This window comes from Schistocerca cancellata, unplaced genomic scaffold (assembly GCF_023864275.1).
Source record: "Schistocerca cancellata isolate TAMUIC-IGC-003103 unplaced genomic scaffold, iqSchCanc2.1 HiC_scaffold_426, whole genome shotgun sequence".
In the NCBI taxonomy this organism is placed as follows: Eukaryota; Metazoa; Arthropoda; class Insecta; order Orthoptera; family Acrididae; genus Schistocerca; species Schistocerca cancellata.
In genome coordinates this window covers 65823-88538 of record NW_026046443.1, presented here as the reverse complement: position 1 = coordinate 88538, position 22716 = coordinate 65823, and the positions used below count along the sequence as shown (strand labels likewise).

Here is a 22716-nt window from a genome sequence, read left to right as displayed (position 1 = left end):
CAACGGACGTGTGTGCCCTGTTAGCACATTTACCAGGAACGTTAGCTGCATCACCTCCCTGGCAATTCCATGCCGTGCTCGAAGCGTCAGCCATTGCTTGGTGACAGTGTGCTTCGATGAGAAGTGGACAGATGATGCATCTCTCTCGCCGTCAGTTATAGGCGGGAATCATACTTAATGTAGTTTTCTGCAAGCGTCAGCGGAGCGTCAGACATCTGTGTCTGGTCTTCTCCCTTCATGCATCCACCAAGTCCACTCCTGGCAGTCTCCAGTAAAAGCCCCCTGTGCTGAAGCGAAAATTGCCGCCGTTCCTATAGATACAGAGTGCCATTGCTTACTGGGAACAGTTAAGGAACCATAGTACAATATCTTGTTGTGAAACTGTCTGCTTTTCTCACTTGTGGCCGAGAAAACTGAAACCCTCTCACCTTGGGCTGGAAGAATTAAAGATCATGACTGGGATTACATACATTGACTCGTGAAGTAATACAAAATTATTTCACTCTTCACTGTATTTGTTTCTGTACAAAATGTGCGTTCTATTGCTATATTTCTATCTGTAGGTAAAAATTGGGTATTGAAAGAAAATTCCCGTGAACAGGGGCGTGAAGATATGGTTCCGCTTTTACAGCATTTACACATAGCAGCGTCATGGATCTAGGAGAATTTTGCTTGTATGTGTAAGGATAACATATTTAAGCATGGAACTGAAGTCACAACAATTTTCACCTTTTGAAGACGCTTGTGGTTACCCATATGTCAATTCCCATCTCGTGATTGGCACACATTTTTTAAAAATTGCCCGTCCCTTGTGGGGATCGAACCCACGACCTTTGGATTAGAAGTCCAACGCGCTATCCTCTGCGCCAAAGGGACGCTGTGCAAGTGACGGTCTCAGATGTAAGAGATTCTGCAAGACATGACCCGTGCTACATGTCTCGCGTTACTTTTCTGATAGGCTTACTTTCATATTTCTCTGAAGCAATTACATCAAAGACTCATTATTTATGTAACAGACACGATACATCGCTCCGAATCGCTCTGTTTACCATGGCTCTACTGATTGAAACACCTGCGTATTGACAGAGTTGCTCTGTACAATCGTAGTAACACAGTCCTGCTATTAGATTCGCTCACGTGCGCTGCTTACAGATAAATGGGAATTGCGCTCTTTAGAACAGCATCCACTCACAAAGTGGTAAACGACACACTGGGAACACTGTACGATTAGTCACATTTTTTGACTTTGGTTGACTGCTGTGTCACAGCCGGTCCCCATCATATGTATACACTCCAACGGACGTGTGTGCCCTGTTAGCACATTTACCAGGAACGTTAGCTGCATCACCTCCCTGGCAATTCCATGCCGTGCTCGAAGCGTCAGCCATTGCTTGGTGACAGTGTGCTTCGATGAGAAGTGGACAGATGATGCATCTCTCTCGCCGTCAGTTATAGGCGGGAATCATACTTAATGTAGTTTTCTGCAAGCGTCAGCGGAGCGTCAGACATCTGTGTCTGGTCTTCTCCCTTCATGCATCCACCAAGTCCACTCCTGGCAGTCTCCAGTAAAAGCCCCCTGTGCTGAAGCGAAAATTGCCGCCGTTTCTATAGATACAGAGTGCCATTGCTTACTGGGAACAGTTAAGGAACCATAGTACAATATCTTGTTGTGAAACTGTCTACTTTTCTCACTTGTGGCCGAGAAAACTGAAACCCTCTCACCTTGGGCTGGAAGAATTAAAGATCATGACTGGGATTACATACATTGACTCGTGAAGTAATACAAAATTATTTCACTCTTCACTGTATTTGTTTCTGTACAAAATGTGCGTTCTATTGCTATATTTCTATCTGTAGGTAAAAATTGGGTATTGAAAGAAAATTCCCGTGAACAGGGGCGTGAAGATATGGTTCCGCTTTTACAGCATTTACACATAGCAGCGTCATGGATCTACGAGAATTTTGCTTGTATGTGTGAGGTTAACATATTTAAGCATAGAACTGAAGTCACAACAATTTTCACCTTTTGAAGACGCTTGTGGTTACCCATATGTCAATTCCCATCTCGTGATTGGCACACATTTTTAAAAATTGCCCGTCCCTTGTGGGGATCGAACCCACGACCTTTGGATTACAAGTCCAACGCGCTATCCTCTGCGCCAAAGGGACGCTGTGCAAGTGACGGTCTCAGATGTAAGAGATTCTGCAGGACATGACCCGTGCTACATGTCTCGCGTTACTTTTCTGATAGGCTTACTTTCATATTTCTCTGAAGCAATTACATCAAAGACTCATTATTTATGTAACAGACACGATACATCGCTCCGAATCGCTCTGTTTACCATGGCTCTACTGATTGAAACACCTGCGTATTGACAGAGTTGCTCTGTACAATTGTAGTAACACAGTCCTGCTCTTAGATTCGCTCACGTGCGCTGCTTACAGATAAATGGGAATTGCGCTCTTTAGAACAGCATCCACTCACAAAGTGGTAAACGACACACTGGGAACACTGTACGATTAGTCACATTTTTTGACTTTGGTTGACTGCTGTGTCACAGCCGGTCCCCATCATATGTATACACTCCAACGGACGTGTGTGCCCTGTTAGCACATTTACCAGGAACGTTAGCTGCATCACCTCCCTGGCAATTCCATGCCGTGCTCGAAGCGTCAGCCATTGCTTGGTGACAGTGTGCTTCGATGAGAAGTGGACAGATGATGCATCTCTCTCGCCGTCAGTTATAGGCGGGAATCATACTTAATGTAGTTTTCTGCAAGCGTCAGCGGAGCGTCAGACATCTGTGTCTGGTCTTCTCCCTTCATGCATCCACCAAGTCCACTCCTGGCAGTCTCCAGTAAAAGCCCCCTGTGCTGAAGCGAAAATTGCCGCCGTTCCTATAGATACAGAGTGCCATTGCTTACTGGGAACAGTTAAGGAACCATAGTACAATATCTTGTTGTGAAACTGTCTACTTTTCTCACTTGTGGCCGAGAAAACTGAAACCCTCTCACCTTGGGCTGGAAGAATTAAAGATCATGACTGGGATTACATACATTGACTCGTGAAGTAATACAAAATTATTTCACTCTTCACTGTATTTGTTTCTGTACAAAATGTGCGTTCTATTGCTATATTTCTATCTGTAGGTAAAAATTGGGTATTGAAAGAAAATTCCCGTGAACAGGGGCGTGAAGATATGGTTCCGCTTTTACAGCATTTACACATAGCAGCGTCATGGATCTACGAGAATTTTGCTTGTATGTGTAAGGTTAACATATTTAAGCATAGAACTGAAGTCACAACAATTTTCACCTTTTGAAGACGCTTGTGGTTACCCATATGTCAATTCCCATCTCGTGATTGGCACACATTTTTAAAAATTGCCCGTCCCTTGTGGGGATCGAACCCACGACCTTTGGATTACAAGTCCAACGCGCTATCCTCTGCGCCAAAGGGACGCTGTGCAAGTGACGGTCTCAGATGTAAGAGATTCTGCAAGACATGACCCGTGCTACATGTCTCGCGTTACTTTTCTGATAGGCTTACTTTCATATTTCTCTGAAGCAATTACATCAAAGACTCATTATTTATGTAACAGACACGATACATCGCTCCGAATCGCTCTGTTTACCATGGCTCTACTGATTGAAACACCTGCGTATTGACAGAGTTGCTCTGTACAATCGTAGTAACACAGTCCTGCTATTAGATTCGCTCACGTGCGCTGCTTACAGATAAATGGGAATTGCGCTCTTTAGAACAGCATCCACTCACAAAGTGGTAAACGACACACTGGGAACACTGTACGATTAGTCACATTTTTTGACTTTGGTTGACTGCTGTGTCACAGCCGGTCCCCATCATATGTATACACTCCAACGGACGTGTGTGCCCTGTTAGCACATTTACCAGGAACGTTAGCTGCATCACCTCCCTGGCAATTCCATGCCGTGCTCGAAGCGTCAGCCATTGCTTGGTGACAGTGTGCTTCGATGAGAAGTGGACAGATGATGCATCTCTCTCGCCGTCAGTTATAGGCGGGAATCATACTTAATGTAGTTTTCTGCAAGCGTCAGCGGAGCGTCAGACATCTGTGTCTGGTCTTCTCCCTTCATGCATCCACCAAGTCCACTCCTGGCAGTCTCCAGTAAAAGCCCCCTGTGCTGAAGCGAAAATTGCCGCCGTTTCTATAGATACAGAGTGCCATTGCTTACTGGGAACAGTTAAGGAACCATAGTACAATATCTTGTTGTGAAACTGTCTACTTTTCTCACTTGTGGCCGAGAAAACTGAAACCCTCTCACCTTGGGCTGGAAGAATTAAAGATCATGACTGGGATTACATACATTGACTCGTGAAGTAATACAAAATTATTTCACTCTTCACTGTATTTGTTTCTGTACAAAATGTGCGTTCTATTGCTATATTTCTATCTGTAGGTAAAAATTGGGTATTGAAAGAAAATTCCCGTGAACAGGGGCGTGAAGATATGGTTCCGCTTTTACAGCATTTACACATAGCAGCGTCATGGATCTACGAGAATTTTGCTTGTATGTGTAAGGTTAACATATTTAAGCATAGAACTGAAGTCACAACAATTTTCACCTTTTGAAGACGCTTGTGGTTACCCATATGTCAATTCCCATCTCGTGATTGGCACACATTTTTAAAAATTGCCCGTCCCTTGTGGGGATCGAACCCACGACCTTTGGATTACAAGTCCAACGCGCTATCCTCTGCGCCAAAGGGACGCTGTGCAAGTGACGGTCTCAGATGTAAGAGATTCTGCAAGACATGACCCGTGCTACATGTCTCGCGTTACTTTTCTGATAGGCTTACTTTCATATTTCTCTGAAGCAATTACATCAAAGACTCATTATTTATGTAACAGACACGATACATCGCTCCGAATCGCTCTGTTTACCATGGCTCTACTGATTGAAACACCTGCGTATTGACAGAGTTGCTCTGTACAATCGTAGTAACACAGTCCTGCTATTAGATTCGCTCACGTGCGCTGCTTACAGATAAATGGGAATTGCGCTCTTTAGAACAGCATCCACTCACAAAGTGGTAAACGACACACTGGGAACACTGTACGATTAGTCACATTTTTTGACTTTGGTTGACTGCTGTGTCACAGCCGGTCCCCATCATATGTATACACTCCAACGGACGTGTGTGCCCTGTTAGCACATTTACCAGGAACGTTAGCTGCATCACCTCCCTGGCAATTCCATGCCGTGCTCGAAGCGTCAGCCATTGCTTGGTGACAGTGTGCTTCGATGAGAAGTGGACAGATGATGCATCTCTCTCGCCGTCAGTTATAGGCGGGAATCATACTTAATGTAGTTTTCTGCAAGCGTCAGCGGAGCGTCAGACATCTGTGTCTGGTCTTCTCCCTTCATGCATCCACCAAGTCCACTCCTGGCAGTCTCCAGTAAAAGCCCCCTGTGCTGAAGCGAAAATTGCCGCCGTTTCTATAGATACAGAGTGCCATTGCTTACTGGGAACAGTTAAGGAACCATAGTACAATATCTTGTTGTGAAACTGTCTACTTTTCTCACTTGTGGCCGAGAAAACTGAAACCCTCTCACCTTGGGCTGGAAGAATTAAAGATCATGACTGGGATTACATACATTGACTCGTGAAGTAATACAAAATTATTTCACTCTTCACTGTATTTGTTTCTGTACAAAATGTGCGTTCTATTGCTATATTTCTATCTGTAGGTAAAAATTGGGTATTGAAAGAAAATTCCCGTGAACAGGGGCGTGAAGATATGGTTCCGCTTTTACAGCATTTACACATAGCAGCGTCATGGATCTAGGAGAATTTTGCTTGTATGTGTAAGGTTAACATATTTAAGCATAGAACTGAAGTCACAACAATTTTCACCTTTTGAAGACGCTTGTGGTTATCCATATGTCAATTCCCATCTCGTGATTGGCACACATTTTTAAAAATTGCCCATCCCTTGTGGGGATCGAACCCACGACCTTTGGATTAGAAGTCCAACGCGCTATCCTCTGCGCCAAAGGGACGCTGTGCAAGTGACGGTCTCAGATGTAAGAGATTCTGCAAGACATGACCCGTGCTACATGTCTCGCGTTACTTTTCTGATAGGCTTACTTTCATATTTCTCTGAAGCAATTACATCAAAGACTCATTATTTATGTAACAGACACGATACATCGCTCCGAATCGCTCTGTTTACCATGGCTCTACTGATTGAAACACCTGCGTATTGACAGAGTTGCTCTGTACAATCGTAGTAACACAGTCCTGCTATTAGATTCGCTCACGTGCGCTGCTTACAGATAAATGGGAATTGCGCTCTTTAGAACAGCATCCACTCACAAAGTGGTAAACGACACACTGGGAACACTGTACGATTAGTCACATTTTTTGACTTTGGTTGACTGCTGTGTCACAGCCGGTCCCCATCATATGTATACACTGCAACGGACGTGTGTGCCCTGTTAGCACATTTACCAGGAACGTTAGCTGCATCACCTCCCTGGCAATTCCATGCCGTGCTCGAAGCGTCAGCCATTGCTTGGTGACAGTGTGCTTCGATGAGAAGTGGACAGATGATGCATCTCTCTCGCCGTCAGTTATAGGCGGGAATCATACTTAATGTAGTTTTCTGCAAGCGTCAGCGGAGCGTCAGACATCTGTGTCTGGTCTTCTCCCTTCATGCATCCACCAAGTCCACTCCTGGCAGTCTCCAGTAAAAGCCCCCTGTGCTGAAGCGAAAATTGCCGCCGTTTCTATAGATACAGAGTGCCATTGCTTACTGGGAACAGTTAAGGAACCATAGTACAATATCTTGTTGTGAAACTGTCTACTTTTCTCACTTGTGGCCGAGAAAACTGAAACCCTCTCACCTTGGGCTGGAAGAATTAAAGATCATGACTGGGATTACATACATTGACTCGTGAAGTAATACAAAATTATTTCACTCTTCACTGTATTTGTTTCTGTACAAAATGTGCGTTCTATTGCTATATTTCTATCTGTAGGTAAAAATTGGGTATTGAAAGAAAATTCCCGTGAACAGGGGCGTGAAGATATGGTTCCGCTTTTACAGCATTTACACATAGCAGCGTCATGGATCTACGAGAATTTTGCTTGTATGTGTAAGGTTAACATATTTAAGCATAGAACTGAAGTCACAACAATTTTCACCTTTTGAAGACGCTTGTGGTTACCCATATGTCAATTCCCATCTCGTGATTGGCACACATTTTTAAAAATTGCCCGTCCCTTGTGGGGATCGAACCCACGACCTTTGGATTACAAGTCCAACGCGCTATCCTCTGCGCCAAAGGGACGCTGTGCAAGTGACGGTCTCAGATGTAAGAGATTCTGCAAGACATGACCCGTGCTACATGTCTCGCGTTACTTTTCTGATAGGCTTACTTTCATATTTCTCTGAAGCAATTACATCAAAGACTCATTATTTATGTAACAGACACGATACATCGCTCCGAATCGCTCTGTTTACCATGGCTCTACTGATTGAAACACCTGCGTATTGACAGAGTTGCTCTGTACAATCGTAGTAACACAGTCCTGCTATTAGATTCGCTCACGTGCGCTGCTTACAGATAAATGGGAATTGCGCTCTTTAGAACAGCATCCACTCACAAAGTGGTAAACGACACACTGGGAACACTGTACGATTAGTCACATTTTTTGACTTTGGTTGACTGCTGTGTCACAGCCGGTCCCCATCATATGTATACACTCCAACGGACGTGTGTGCCCTGTTAGCACATTTACCAGGAACGTTAGCTGCATCACCTCCCTGGCAATTCCATGCCGTGCTCGAAGCGTCAGCCATTGCTTGGTGACAGTGTGCTTCGATGAGAAGTGGACAGATGATGCATCTCTCTCGCCGTCAGTTATAGGCGGGAATCATACTTAATGTAGTTTTCTGCAAGCGTCAGCGGAGCGTCAGACATCTGTGTCTGGTCTTCTCCCTTCATGCATCCACCAAGTCCACTCCTGGCAGTCTCCAGTAAAAGCCCCCTGTGCTGAAGCGAAAATTGCCGCCGTTTCTATAGATACAGAGTGCCATTGCTTACTGGGAACAGTTAAGGAACCATAGTACAATATCTTGTTGTGAAACTGTCTACTTTTCTCACTTGTGGCCGAGAAAACTGAAACCCTCTCACCTTGGGCTGGAAGAATTAAAGATCATGACTGGGATTACATACATTGACTCGTGAAGTAATACAAAATTATTTCACTCTTCACTGTATTTGTTTCTGTACAAAATGTGCGTTCTATTGCTATATTTCTATCTGTAGGTAAAAATTGGGTATTGAAAGAAAATTCCCGTGAACAGGGGCGTGAAGATATGGTTCCGCTTTTACAGCATTTACACATAGCAGCGTCATGGATCTACGAGAATTTTGCTTGTATGTGTAAGGTTAACATATTTAAGCATAGAACTGAAGTCACAACAATTTTCACCTTTTGAAGACGCTTGTGGTTACCCATATGTCAATTCCCATCTCGTGATTGGCACACATTTTTAAAAATTGCCCGTCCCTTGTGGGGATCGAACCCACGACCTTTGGATTAGAAGTCCAACGCGCTATCCTCTGCGCCAAGGGGACGCTGTGCAAGTGACGGTCTCAGATGTAAGAGATTCTGCAAGACATGACCCATGCTACATGTCTCGCGTTACTTTTCTGATAGGCTTACTTTCATATTTCTCTGAAGCAATTACATCAAAGACTCATTATTTATGTAACAGACACGATACATCGCTCCGAATCGCTCTGTTTACCATGGCTCTACTGATTGAAACACCTGCGTATTGACAGAGTTGCTCTGTACAATCGTAGTAACACAGTCCTGCTATTAGATTCGCTCACGTGCGCTGCTTACAGATAAATGGGAATTGCGCTCTTTAGAACAGCATCCACTCACAAAGTGGTAAACGACACACTGGGAACACTGTACGATTAGTCACATTTTTTGACTTTGGTTGACTGCTGTGTCACAGCCGGTCCCCATCATATGTATACACTCCAACGGACGTGTGTGCCCTGTTAGCACATTTACCAGGAACGTTAGCTGCATCACCTCCCTGGCAATTCCATGCCGTGCTCGAAGCGTCAGCCATTGCTTGGTGACAGTGTGCTTCGATGAGAAGTGGACAGATGATGCATCTCTCTCGCCGTCAGTTATAGGCGGGAATCATACTTAATGTAGTTTTCTGCAAGCGTCAGCGGAGCGTCAGACATCTGTGTCTGGTCTTCTCCCTTCATGCATCCACCAAGTCCACTCCTGGCAGTCTCCAGTAAAAGCCCTCTGTGCTGAAGCGAAAATTGCCGCCGTTTCTATAGATACAGAGTGCCATTGCTTACTGGGAACAGTTAAGGAACCATAGTACAATATCTTGTTGTGAAACTGTCTACTTTTCTCACTTATGGCCGAGAAAACTGAAACCCTCTCACCTTGGGCTGGAAGAATTAAAGATCATGACTGGGATTACATACATTGACTCGTGAAGTAATACAAAATTATTTCACTCTTCACTGTATTTGTTTCTGTACAAAATGTGCGTTCTATTGCTATATTTCTATCTGTAGGTAAAAATTGGGTATTGAAAGAAAATTCCCGTGAACAGGGGCGTGAAGATATGGTTCCGCTTTTACAGCATTTACACATAGCAGCGTCATGGATCTACGAGAATTTTGCTTGTATGTGTAAGGTTAACATATTTAAGCATAGAACTGAAGTCACAACAATTTTCACCTTTTGAAGACGCTTGTGGTTACCCATATGTCAATTCCCATCTCGTGATTGGCACACATTTTTAAAAATTGCCCGTCCCTTGTGGGGATCGAACCCACGACCTTTGGATTAGAAGTCCAACGCGCTATCCTCTGCGCCAAAGGGACGCTGTGCAAGTGACGGTCTCAGATGTAAGAGATTCTACAAGACATGACCCGTGCTACATGTCTCGCGTTACTTTTCTGATAGGCTTACTTTCATATTTCTCTGAAGCAATTACATCAAAGACTCATTATTTATGTAACAGACACGATACATCGCTCCGAATCGCTCTGTTTACCATGGCTCTACTGATTGAAACACCTGCGTATTGACAGAGTTGCTCTGTACAGTCGTAGTAACACAGTCCTGCTATTAGATTCGCTCACGTGCGCTGCTTACAGATAAATGGGAATTGCGCTCTTTAGAACAGCATCCACTCACAAAGTGGTAAACGACACACTGGGAACACTGTACGATTAGTCACATTTTTTGACTTTGGTTGACTGCTGTGTCACAGCCGGTCCCCATCATATGTATACACTCCAACGGACGTGTGTGCCCTGTTAGCACATTTACCAGGAACGTTAGCTGCATCACCTCCCTGGCAATTCCATGCCGTGCTCGAAGCGTCAGCCATTGCTTGGTGACAGTGTGCTTCGATGAGAAGTGGACAGATGATGCATCTCTCTCGCCGTCAGTTATAGGCGGGAATCATACTTAATGTAGTTTTCTGCAAGCGTCAGCGGAGCGTCAGACATCTGTGTCTGGTCTTCTCCCTTCATGCATCCACCAAGTCCACTCCTGGCAGTCTCCAGTAAAAGCCCCCTGTGCTGAAGCGAAAATTGCCGCCGTTTCTATAGATACAGAGTGCCATTGCTTACTGGGAACAGTTAAGGAACCATAGTACCATATCTTGTTGTGAAACTGTCTACTTTTCTCACTTGTGGCCGAGAAAACTGAAACCCTCTCACCTTGGGCTGGAAGAATTAAAGATCATGACTGGGATTACATACATTGACTCGTGAAGTAATACAAAATTATTTCACTCTTCACTGTATTTGTTTCTGTACAAAATGTGCGTTCTATTGCTATATTTCTATCTGTAGGTAAAAAATTGGGTATTGAAAGAAAATTCCCGTGAACAGGGGCGTAAAGATATGGTTCCGCTTTTACAGCATTTACACATAGCAGCGTCATGGATCTACGAGAATTTTGCTTGTATGTGTAGGGTTAACATATTTAAGCATAGAACTGAAGTCACAACAATTTTCACCTTTTGAAGACGCTTGTGGTTACCCATATGTCAATTCCCATCTCGTGATTGGGACACATTTTTAAAAATTGCCTGTCCCTTGTGGGGATCGAACCCACGACCTTTGGATTAGAAGTCCAACGCGCTATCCTCTGCGCCAAAGGGACGCTGTGCAAGTGACGGTCTCAGATGTAAGAGATTCTGCAAGACATGACCCGTGCTACATGTCTCGCGTTACTTTTCTGATAGGCTTACTTTCATATTTCTCTGAAGCAATTACATCAAAGACTCATTATTTATGTAACAGACACGATACATCGCTCCGAATCGCTCTGTTTACCATGGCTCTACTGATTGAAACACCTGCGTATTGACAGAGTTGCTCTGTACAATCGTAGTAACACAGTCCTGCTATTAGATTCGCTCACGTGCGCTGCTTACAGATAAATGGGAATTGCGCTCTTTAGAACAGCATCCACTCACAAAGTGGTAAACGACACACTGGGAACACTGTACGATTAGTCACATTTTTTGACTTTGGTTGACTGCTGTGTCACAGCCGGTCCCCATCATATGTATACACTCCAACGGACGTGTGTGCCCTGTTAGCACATTTACCAGGAACGTTAGCTGCATCACCTCCCTGGCAATTCCATGCCGTGCTCGAAGCGTCAGCCATTGCTTGGTGACAGTGTGCTTCGATGAGAAGTGGACAGATGATGCATCTCTCTCGCCGTCAGTTATAGGCGGGAATCATACTTAATGTAGTTTTCTGCAAGCGTCAGCGGAGCGTCAGACATCTGTGTCTGGTCTTCTCCCTTCATGCATCCACCAAGTCCACTCCTGGCAGTCTCCAGTAAAAGCCCCCTGTGCTGAAGCGAAAATTGCCGCCGTTTCTATAGATACAGAGTGCCATTGCTTACTGGGAACAGTTAAGGAACCATAGTACAATATCTTGTTGTGAAACTGTCTACTTTTCTCACTTGTGGCCGAGAAAACTGAAACCCTCTCACCTTGGGCTGGAAGAATTAAAGATCATGACTGGGATTACGTACATTGACTCGTGAAGTAATACAAAATTATTTCACTCTTCACTGTATTTGTTTCTGTACTAAATGTGCGTTCTATTGCTATATTTCTATCTGTAGGTAAAAATTGGGTATTGAAAGAAAATTCCCGTGAACAGGGGCGTGAAGATATGGTTCCGCTTTTACAGCATTTACACATAGCAGCGTCATGGATCTACGAGAATTTTGCTTGTATGTGTAAGGTTAACATATTTAAGCATAGAACTGAAGTCACAACAATTTTCACCTTTTGAAGACGCTTGTGGTTACCCATATGTCAATTCCCATCTCGTGATTGGCACACATTTTTAAAAATTGCCCGTCCCTTGTGGGGATCGAACCCACGACCTTTGGATTAGAAGTCCAACGCGCTATCCTCTGCGCCAAAGGGACGCTGTGCAAATGACGGTCTCAGATGTAAGAGATTCTGCAAGACATGACCCGTGCTACATGTCTCGCGTTACTTTTCTGATAGGCTTACTTTCATATTTCTCTGAAGCAATTACATCAAAGACTCATTATTTATGTAACAGACACGATACATCGCTCCGAATCGCTCTGTTTACCATGGCTCTACTGATTGAAACACCTGCGTATTGACAGAGTTGCTCTGTACAGTCGTAGTAACACAGTCCTGCTATTAGATTCGCTCACGTGCGCTGCTTACAGATAAATGGGAATTGCGCTCTTTAGAACAGCATCCACTCACAAAGTGGTAAACGACACACTGGGAACACTGTACGATTAGTCACATTTTTTGACTTTGGTTGACTGCTGTGTCACAGCCGGTCCCCATCATATGTATACACTCCAACGGACGTGTGTGCCCTGTTAGCACATTTACCAGGAACGTTAGCTGCATCACCTCCCTGGCAATTCCATGCCGTGCTCGAAGCGTCAGCCATTGCTTGGTGACAGTGTGCTTCGATGAGAAGTGGACAGATGATGCATCTCTCTCGCCGTCAGTTATAGGCGGGAATCATACTTAATGTAGTTTTCTGCAAGCGTCAGCGGAGCGTCAGACATCTGTGTCTGGTCTTCTCCCTTCATGCATCCACCAAGTCCACTCCTGGCAGTCTCCAGTAAAAGCCCCCTGTGCTGAAGCGAAAATTGCCGCCGTTTCTATAGATACAGAGTGCCATTGCTTACTGGGAACAGTTAAGGAACCATAGTACAATATCTTGTTGTGAAACTGTCTACTTTTCTCACTTGTGGCCGAGAAAACTGAAACCCTCTCACCTTGGGCTGGAAGAATTAAAGATCATGACTGGGATTACATACATTGACTCGTGAAGTTATACAAAATTATTTCACTCTTCACTGTATTTGTTTCTGTACAAAATGTGCGTTCTATTGCTATATTTCTATCTGTAGGTAAAAATTGGGTATTGAAAGAAAATTCCCGTGAACAGGGGCGTGAAGATATGGTTCCGCTTTTACAGCATTTACACATAGCAGCGTCATGGATCTACGAGAATTTTGCTTGTATGTGTAAGGTTAACATATTTAAGCATAGAACTGAAGTCACAACAATTTTCACCTTTTGAAGACGCTTGTGGTTACCCATATGTCAATTCCCATCTCGTGATTGGCACACATTTTTAAAAATTGCCCGTCCCTTGTGGGGATCAAACCCACGACCTTTGGATTACAAGTCCAACACGCTATCCTCTGCGCCAAAGGGACGCTGTGCAAGTGACGGTCTCAGATGTAAGAGATTCTGCAAGACATGACCCGTGCTACATGTCTCGCGTTACTTTTCTGATAGGCTTACTTTCATATTTCTCTGAAGCAATTACATCAAAGACTCATTATTTATGTAACAGACACGATACATCGCTCCGAATCGCTCTGTTTACCATGGCTCTACTGATTGAAACACCTGCGTATTGACAGAGTTGCTCTGTACAATCGTAGTAACACAGTCCTGCTATTAGATTCGCTCACGTGCGCTGCTTACAGATAAATGGGAATTGCGCTCTTTAGAACAGCATCCACTCACAAAGTGGTAAACGACACACTGGGAACACTGTACGATTAGTCACATTTTTTGACTTTGGTTGACTGCTGTGTCACAGCCGGTCCCCATCATATGTATACACTGCAACGGACGTGTGTGCCCTGTTAGCACATTTACCAGGAACGTTAGCTGCATCACCTCCCTGGCAATTCCATGCCGTGCTCGAAGCGTCAGCCATTGCTTGGTGACAGTGTGCTTCGATGAGAAGTGGACAGATGATGCATCTCTCTCGCCGTCAGTTATAGGCGGGAATCATACTTAATGTAGTTTTCTGCAAGCGTCAGCGGAGCGTCAGACATCTGTGTCTGGTCTTCTCCCTTCATGCATCCACCAAGTCCACTCCTGGCAGTCTCCAGTAAAAGCCCCCTGTGCTGAAGCGAAAATTGCCGCCGTTTCTATAGATACAGAGTGCCACTGCTTACTGGGAACAGTTAAGGAACCATAGTACAATATCTTGTTGTGAAACTGTCTACTTTTCTCACTTGTGGCCGAGAAAACTGAAACCCTCTCACCTTGGGCTGGAAGAATTAAAGATCATGACTGGGATTACATCCATTGACTCGTGAAGTAATACAAAATTATTTCACTCTTCACTGTATTTGTTTCTGTACAAAATGTGCGTTCTATTGCTATATTTCTATCTGTAGGTAAAAATTGGGTATTGAAAGAAAATTCCCGTGAACAGGGGCGTGAAGATATGGTTCCGCTTTTACAGCATTTACACATAGCAGCGTCATGGATCTACGAGAATTTTGCTTGTATGTGTAAGGTTAACATATTTAAGCATAGAACTGAAGTCACAACAATTTTCACCTTTTGAAGACGCTTGTGGTTACCCATATGTCAATTCCCATCTCGTGATTGGCACACATTTTTAAAAATTGCCCGTCCCTTGTGGGGATCGAACCCACGACCTTTGGATTACAAGTCCAACGCGCTATCCTCTGCGCCAAAGGGACGCTGTGCAAGTGACGGTCTCAGATGTAAGAGATTCTGCAAGACATGACCCGTGCTACATGTCTCGCGTTACTTTTCTGATAGGCTTACTTTCATATTTCTCTGAAGCAATTACATCAAAGACTCATTATTTATGTAACAGACACGATACATCGCTCCGAATCGCTCTGTTTACCATGGCTCTACTGATTGAAACACCTGCGTATTGACAGAGTTGCTCTGTACAATCGTAGTAACACAGTCCTGCTATTAGATTCGCTCACGTGCGCTGCTTACAGATAAATGGGAATTGCGCTCTTTAGAACAGCATCCACTCACAAAGTGGTAAACGACACACTGGGAACACTGTACGATTAGTCACATTTTTTGACTTTGGTTGACTGCTGTGTCACAGCCGGTCCCCATCATATGTATACACTCCAACGGACGTGTGTGCCCTGTTAGCACATTTACCAGGAACGTTAGCTGCATCACCTCCCTGGCAATTCCATGCCGTGCTCGAAGCGTCAGCCATTGCTTGGTGACAGTGTGCTTCGATGAGAAGTGGACAGATGATGCATCTCTCTCGCCGTCAGTTATAGGCGGGAATCATACTTAATGTAGTTTTCTGCAAGCGTCAGCGGAGCGTCAGACATCTGTGTCTGGTCTTCTCCCTTCATGCATCCACCAAGTCCACTCCTGGCAGTCTCCAGTAAAAGCCCCCTGTGCTGAAGCGAAAATTGCCGCCGTTTCTATAGATACAGAGTGCCATTGCTTACTGGGAACAGTTAAGGAACCATAGTACAATATCTTGTTGTGAAACTGTCTACTTTTCTCACTTGTGGCCGAGAAAACTGAAACCCTCTCACCTTGGGCTGGAAGAATTAAAGATCATGACTGGGATTACATACATTGACTCGTGAAGTAATACAAAATTATTTCACTCTTCACTGTATTTGTTTCTGTACAAAATGTGCGTTCTATTGCTATATTTCTATCTGTAGGTAAAAATTGGGTATTGAAAGAAAATTCCCGTGAACAGGGGCGTGAAGATATGGTTCCGCTTTTACAGCATTTACACATAGCAGCGTCATGGATCTACGAGAATTTTGCTTGTATGTGTAAGGTTAACATATTTAAGCATAGAACTGAAGTCACAACAATTTTCACCTTTTGAAGACGCTTGTGGTTACCCATATGTCAATTCCCATCTCGTGATTGGCACACATTTTTAAAAATTGCCCGTCCCTTGTGGGGATCGAACCCACGACCTTTGGATTACAAGTCCAACGCGCTATCCTCTGCGCCAAAGGGACGCTGTGCAAGTGACGGTCTCAGATGTAAGAGATTCTGCAAGACATGACCCGTGCTACATGTCTCGCGTTACTTTTCTGATAGGCTTACTTTCATATTTCTCTGAAGCAATTACATCAAAGACTCATTATTTATGTAACAGACACGATACATCGCTCCGAATCGCTCTGTTTACCATGGCTCTACTGATTGAAACACCTGCGTATTGACAGAGTTGCTCTGTACAATCGTAGTAACACAGTCCTGCTATTAGATTCGCTCACGTGCGCTGCTTACAGATAAATGGGAATTGCGCTCTTTAGAACAGCATCCACTCACAAAGTGGTAAACGACACACTGGGAACACTGTACGATTAGTCACATTTTTTGACTTTGGTTGACTGCTGTGTCACAGCCGGTCCCCATCATATGTATACACTGCAACGGACGTGTGTGCCCTGTTAGCACATTTACCAGGAACGTTAGCTGCATCACCTCCCTGGCAATTCCATGCCGTGCTCGAAGCGTCAGCCATTGCTTGGTGACAGTGTGCTTCGATGAGAAGTGGACAGATGATGCATCTCTCTCGCCGTCAGTTATAGGCGGGAATCATACTTAATGTAGTTTTCTGCAAGCGTCAGCGGAGCGTCAGACATCTGTGTCTGGTCTTCTCCCTTCATGCATCCACCAAGTCCACTCCTGGCAGTCTCCAGTAAAAGCCCCCTGTGCTGAAGCGAAAATTGCCGCCGTTTCTATAGATACAGAGTGCCATTGCTTACTGGGAACAGTTAAGGAACCATAGTACAATATCTTGTTGTGAAACTGTCTACTTTTCTCACTTGTGGCCGAGAAAACTGAAACCCTCTCACCTTGGGCTGGAAGAATTAAAGATCATGACTGGGATTACATACATTGACTCGTGAAGTAATACAAAATTATTTCACTCTTCACTGTATTTGTTTCTGTACAAAATGTGCGTTCTATTGCTATGTTTCTATCTGTAGGTAAAAATTGGGTATTGAAAGAAAATTCCCGTGAACAGGGGCGTGAAGATATGGTTCCGCTTTTACAGCATTTACACATAGCAGCGTCATGGATCTACGAGAATTTTGCTTGTATGTGTAAGGTTAACATATTTAAGCATAGAACTGAAGTCACAACAATTTTCACCTTTTGAAGACGCTTGTGGTTACCCATATGTCAATTCCCATCTCGTGATTGGCACACATTTTTAAAAATTGCCCGTCCCTTGTGGGGATCGAACCCACGACCTTTGGATTACAAGTCCAACGCGCTATCCTCTGCGCCAAAGGGACGCTGTGCAAGTGACGGTCTCAGATGTAAGAGATTCTGCAAGACATGACCCGTGCTACATGTCTCGCGTTACTTTTCTGATAGGCTTACTTTCATATTTCTCTGAAGCAATTACATCAAAGACTCATTATTTATGTAACAGACACGATACATCGCTCCGAATCGCTCTGTTTACCATGGCTCTACTGATTGAAACACCTGCGTATTGACAGAGTTGCTCTGTACAATCGTAGTAACACAGTCCTGCTATTAGATTCGCTCACGTGCGCTGCTTACAGATAAATGGGAATTGCGCTCTTTAGAACAGCATCCACTCACAAAGTGGTAAACGACACACTGGGAACACTGTACGATTAGTCACATTTTTTGACTTTGGTTGACTGCTGTGTCACAGCCGGTCCCCATCATATGTATACACTCCAACGGACGTGTGTGCCCTGTTAGCACATTTACCAGGAACGTTAGCTGCATCACCTCCCTGGCAATTCCATGCCATGCTCGAAGCGTCAGCCATTGCTTGGTGACAGTGTGCTTCGATGAGAAGTGGACAGATGATGCATCTCTCTCGCCGTCAGTTATAGGCGGGAATCATACTTAATGTAGTTTTCTGCAAGCGTCAGCGGAGCGTCAGACATCTGTGTCTGGTCTTCTCCCTTCATGCATCCACCAAGTCCACTCCTGGCAGTCTCCAGTAAAAGCCCCCTGTGCTGAAGCGAAAATTGCCGCCGTTTCTATAGATACAGAGTGCCATTGCTTACTGGTAACAGTTAAGGAACCATAGTACATTATCTTGTTGTGAAACTGTCTACTTTTCTCACTTGTGGCCGAGAAAACTGAAACCCTCTCACCTTGGGCTGGAAGAATTAAAGATCATGACTGGGATTACATACAATGACTCGTGAAGTAATACAAAATTATTTCACTCTTCACTGTATTTGTTTCTGTACAAAATGTGCGTTCTATTGCTATATTTCTATCTGTAGGTAAAAATTTGGTATTGAAAGAAAATTCCCGTGAACAGGGGCGTGAAGATATGGTTCCGCTTTTACAGCATTTACACATAGCAGCGTCATGGATCTACGAGAATTTTGCTTGTATGTGTAAGGTTAACATATTTAAGCATAGAACTGAAGTCACAACAATTTTCACCTTTTGAAGACGCTTGTGGTTACCCATATGTCAATTCTCATCTCGTGATTGGCACACATTTTTAAAAATTGCCCGTCCCTTGTGGGGATCGAACCCACGACCTTTGGATTACAAGTCCAACGCGCTATCCTCTGCGCCAAAGGGACGCTGTGCAAGTGACGGTCTCAGATGTAAGAGATTCTGCAAGACATGACCCGTGCTACATGTCTCGCGTTACTTTTCTGATAGGCTTACTTTCATATTTCTCTGAAGCAATTACATCAAAGACTCATTATTTATGTAACAGACACGATACATCGCTCCGAATCGCTCTGTTTACCATGGCTCTACTGATTGAAACACCTGCGTATTGACAGAGTTGCTCTGTACAATCGTAGTAACACAGTCCTGCTATTAGATTCGCTCACGTGCGCTGCTTACAGATAAATGGGAATTGCGCTCTTTAGAACAGCATCCACTCACAAAGTGGTAAACGACACACTGGGAACACTGTACGATTAGTCACATTTTTTGACTTTGGTTGACTGCTGTGTCACAGCCGGTCCCCATCATATGTATACACTCCAACGGACGTGTGTGCCCTGTTAGCACATTTACCAGGAACGTTAGCTGCATCACCTCCCTGGCAATTCCATGCCGTGCTCGAAGCGTCAGCCATTGCTTGGTGACAGTGTGCTTCGATGAGAAGTGGACAGATGATGCATCTCTCTCGCCGTCAGTTATAGGCGGGAATCATACTTAATGTAGTTTTCTGCAAGCGTCAGCGGAGCGTCAGACATCTGTGTCTGGTCTTCTCCCTTCATGCATCCACCAAGTCCACTCCTGGCAGTCTCCAGTAAAAGCCCCCTGTGCTGAAGCGAAAATTGCCGCCGTTTCTATAGATACAGAGTGCCATTGCTTACTGGGAACAGTTAAGGAACCATAGTACAATATCTTGTTGTGAAACTGTCTACTTTTCTCACTTGTGGCCGAGAAAACTGAAACCCTCTCACCTTGGGCTGGAAGAATTAAAGATCATGACTGGGATTACATACATTGACTCGTGAAGTAATACAAAATTATTTCACTCTTCACTGTATTTGTTTCTGTACAAAATGTGCGTTCTATTGCTATATTTCTATCTGTAGGTAAAAATTGGGTATTGAAAGAAAATTCCCGTGAACAGGGGCGTGAAGATATGGTTCCGCTTTTACAGCATTTACACATAGCAGCGTCATGGATCTACGAGAATTTTGCTTGTATGTGTAAGGTTAACATATTTAAGCATAGAACTGAAGTCACAACAATTTTCACCTTTTGAAGACGCTTGTGGTTACCCATATGTCAATTCCCATCTCGTGATTGGCACACATTTTTAAAAATTGCCCGTCCCTTGTGGGGATCGAACCCACGACCTTTGGATTAGAAGTCCAACGCGCTATCCTCTGCGCCAAAGGGACGCTGTGCAAGTGACGGTCTCAGATGTAAGAGATTCTGCAAGACATGACCCGTGCTACATGTCTCGCGTTACTTTTCTGATAGGCTTACTTTCATATTTCTCTGAAGCAATTACATCAAAGACTCATTATTTATGTAACAGACACGATACATCGCTCCGAATCGCTCTGTTTACCATGGCTCTACTGATTGAAACACCTGCGTATTGACAGAGTTGCTCTGTACAATCGTAGTAACACAGTCCTGCTATTAGATTCGCTCACGTGCGCTGCTTACAGATAAATGGGAATTGCGCTCTTTAGAACAGCATCCACTCACAAAGTGGTAAACGACACACTGGGAACACTGTACGATTAGTCACATTTTTTGACTTTGGTTGACTGCTGTGTCACAGCCGGTCCCCATCATATGTATACACTCCAACGGACGTGTGTGCCCTGTTAGCACATTTACCAGGAACGTTAGCTGCATCACCTCCCTGGCAATTCCATGCCGTGCTCGAAGCGTCAGCCATTGCTTGGTGACAGTGTGCTTCGATGAGAAGTGGACAGATGATACATCTCTCTCGCCGTCAGTTATAGGCGGGAATCATACTTAATGTAGTTTTCTGCAAGCGTCAGCGGAGCGTCAGACATCTGTGTCTGGTCTTCTCCCTTCATGCATCCACCAAGTCCACTCCTGGCAGTCTCCAGTAAAAGCCCCCTGTGCTGAAGCGAAAATTGCCGCCGTTTCTATAGATACAGAGTGCCATTGCTTACTGGTAACAGTTAAGGAACCATAGTACATTATCTTGTTGTGAAACTGTCTACTTTTCTCACTTGTGGCCGAGAAAACTGAAACCCTCTCACCTTGGGCTGGAAGAATTAAAGATCATGACTGGGATTACATACATTGACTCGTGAAGTAATACAAAATTATTTCACTCTTCACTGTATTTGTTTCTGTACAAAATGTGCGTTCTATTGCTATATTTCTATCTGTAGGTAAAAATTTGGTATTGAAAGAAAATTCCCGTGAACAGGGGCGTGAAGATATGGTTCCGCTTTTACAGCATTTACACATAGCAGCGTCATGGATCTACGAGAATTTTGCTTGTATGTGTAAGGTTAACATATTTAAGCATAGAACTGAAGTCACAACAATTTTCACCTTTTGAAGACGCTTGTGGTTACCCATATGTCAATTCCCATCTCGTGATTGGCACACATTTTTAAAAATTGCCCGTCCCTTGTGGGGATCGAACCCACGACCTTTGGATTACAAGTCCAACGCGCTATCCTCTGCGCCAAAGGGACGCTGTGCAAGTGACGGTCTCAGATGTAAGAGATTCTGCAAGACATGACCCGTGCTACATGTCTCGCGTTACTTTTCTGATAGGCTTACTTTCATATTTCTCTGAAGCAATTACATCAAAGACTCATTATTTATGTAACAGACACGGTACATCGCTCCGCATCGCTCTGTTTACCATGGCTCTACTGATTGAAACACCTGCGTATTGACAGAGTTGCTCTGTACAATCGTAGTAACACAGTCCTGCTATTAGATTCGCTCACGTGCGCTGCTTACAGATAAATGGGAATTGCGCTCTTTAGAACAGCATCCACTCACAAAGTGGTAAACGACACACTGGGAACACTGTACGATTAGTCACATTTTTTGACTTTGGTTGACTGCTGTGTCACAGCCGGTCCCCATCATATGTATACACTCCAACGGACGTGTGTGCCCTGTTAGCACATTTACCAGGAACGTTAGCTGCATCACCTCCCTGGCAATTCCATGCCGTGCTCGAAGCGTCAGCCATTGCTTGGTGACAGTGTGCTTCGATGAGAAGTGGACAGATGATGCATCTCTCTCGCCGTCAGTTATAGGCGGGAATCATACTTAATGTAGTTTTCTGCAAGCGTCAGCGGAGCGTCAGACATCTGTGTCTGGTCTTCTCCCTTCATGCATCCACCAAGTCCACTCCTGGCAGTCTCCAGTAAAAGCCCCCTGTGCTGAAGCGAAAATTGCCGCCGTTTCTATAGATACAGAGTGCCATTGCTTACTGGGAACAGTTAAGGAACCATAGTACAATATCTTGTTGTGAAACTGTCTACTTTTCTCACTTGTGGCCGAGAAAACTGAAACCCTCTCACCTTGGGCTGGAAGAATTAAAGATCATGACTGGGATTACATACATTGACTCGTGAAGTAATACAAAATTATTTCACTCTTCACTGTATTTGTTTCTGTACAAAATGTGCGTTCTATTGCTATATTTCTATCTGTAGGTAAAAATTGGGTATTGAAAGAAAATTCCCGTGAACAGGGGCGTGAAGATATGGTTCCGCTTTTACAGCATTTACACATAGCAGCGTCATGGATCTACGAGAATTTTGCTTGTATGTGTAAGGTTAACATATTTAAGCATAGAACTGAAGTCACAACAATTTTCACCTTT

The 22716-nt window shown here is 44.1% G+C and overlaps 17 non-coding genes across 17 annotated transcripts; all 17 read right to left on the bottom strand.

The window, feature by feature from the left end:
• Window positions 1–803: 803 nt before the first annotated feature.
• Window positions 804–876, bottom strand: Trnar-ucu (transfer RNA arginine (anticodon UCU)). Its single transcript has one exon. It is a non-coding gene; the product is annotated as a tRNA-Arg (tRNA).
• Window positions 877–2096: 1220 nt separating this feature from the next.
• On the bottom strand, window positions 2097–2169 carry Trnat-ugu (transfer RNA threonine (anticodon UGU)). Its single transcript has one exon. It is a non-coding gene; the product is annotated as a tRNA-Thr (tRNA).
• A 1220-nt stretch (window positions 2170–3389) lies between these two features.
• Window positions 3390–3462, bottom strand: Trnat-ugu (transfer RNA threonine (anticodon UGU)). The gene has a single exon. It is a non-coding gene; the product is annotated as a tRNA-Thr (tRNA).
• A 1220-nt stretch (window positions 3463–4682) lies between these two features.
• On the bottom strand, window positions 4683–4755 carry Trnat-ugu (transfer RNA threonine (anticodon UGU)). The gene has a single exon. It is a non-coding gene; the product is annotated as a tRNA-Thr (tRNA).
• Window positions 4756–5975: 1220 nt separating this feature from the next.
• Window positions 5976–6048, bottom strand: Trnar-ucu (transfer RNA arginine (anticodon UCU)). The gene has a single exon. It is a non-coding gene; the product is annotated as a tRNA-Arg (tRNA).
• A 1220-nt stretch (window positions 6049–7268) lies between these two features.
• Window positions 7269–7341, bottom strand: Trnat-ugu (transfer RNA threonine (anticodon UGU)). Its single transcript has one exon. It is a non-coding gene; the product is annotated as a tRNA-Thr (tRNA).
• A 1220-nt stretch (window positions 7342–8561) lies between these two features.
• On the bottom strand, window positions 8562–8634 carry Trnar-ucu (transfer RNA arginine (anticodon UCU)). The gene has a single exon. It is a non-coding gene; the product is annotated as a tRNA-Arg (tRNA).
• Window positions 8635–9854: 1220 nt separating this feature from the next.
• On the bottom strand, window positions 9855–9927 carry Trnar-ucu (transfer RNA arginine (anticodon UCU)). Its single transcript has one exon. It is a non-coding gene; the product is annotated as a tRNA-Arg (tRNA).
• Window positions 9928–11148: 1221 nt separating this feature from the next.
• Window positions 11149–11221, bottom strand: Trnar-ucu (transfer RNA arginine (anticodon UCU)). The gene has a single exon. It is a non-coding gene; the product is annotated as a tRNA-Arg (tRNA).
• Window positions 11222–12441: 1220 nt separating this feature from the next.
• On the bottom strand, window positions 12442–12514 carry Trnar-ucu (transfer RNA arginine (anticodon UCU)). Its single transcript has one exon. It is a non-coding gene; the product is annotated as a tRNA-Arg (tRNA).
• Window positions 12515–13734: 1220 nt separating this feature from the next.
• On the bottom strand, window positions 13735–13807 carry Trnat-ugu (transfer RNA threonine (anticodon UGU)). The gene has a single exon. It is a non-coding gene; the product is annotated as a tRNA-Thr (tRNA).
• Window positions 13808–15027: 1220 nt separating this feature from the next.
• Window positions 15028–15100, bottom strand: Trnat-ugu (transfer RNA threonine (anticodon UGU)). Its single transcript has one exon. It is a non-coding gene; the product is annotated as a tRNA-Thr (tRNA).
• Window positions 15101–16320: 1220 nt separating this feature from the next.
• On the bottom strand, window positions 16321–16393 carry Trnat-ugu (transfer RNA threonine (anticodon UGU)). The gene has a single exon. It is a non-coding gene; the product is annotated as a tRNA-Thr (tRNA).
• Window positions 16394–17613: 1220 nt separating this feature from the next.
• Trnat-ugu (transfer RNA threonine (anticodon UGU)) lies at window positions 17614–17686 on the bottom strand. The gene has a single exon. It is a non-coding gene; the product is annotated as a tRNA-Thr (tRNA).
• A 1220-nt stretch (window positions 17687–18906) lies between these two features.
• Window positions 18907–18979, bottom strand: Trnat-ugu (transfer RNA threonine (anticodon UGU)). The gene has a single exon. It is a non-coding gene; the product is annotated as a tRNA-Thr (tRNA).
• Window positions 18980–20199: 1220 nt separating this feature from the next.
• Window positions 20200–20272, bottom strand: Trnar-ucu (transfer RNA arginine (anticodon UCU)). Its single transcript has one exon. It is a non-coding gene; the product is annotated as a tRNA-Arg (tRNA).
• A 1220-nt stretch (window positions 20273–21492) lies between these two features.
• On the bottom strand, window positions 21493–21565 carry Trnat-ugu (transfer RNA threonine (anticodon UGU)). Its single transcript has one exon. It is a non-coding gene; the product is annotated as a tRNA-Thr (tRNA).
• Window positions 21566–22716: the final 1151 nt, after the last annotated feature.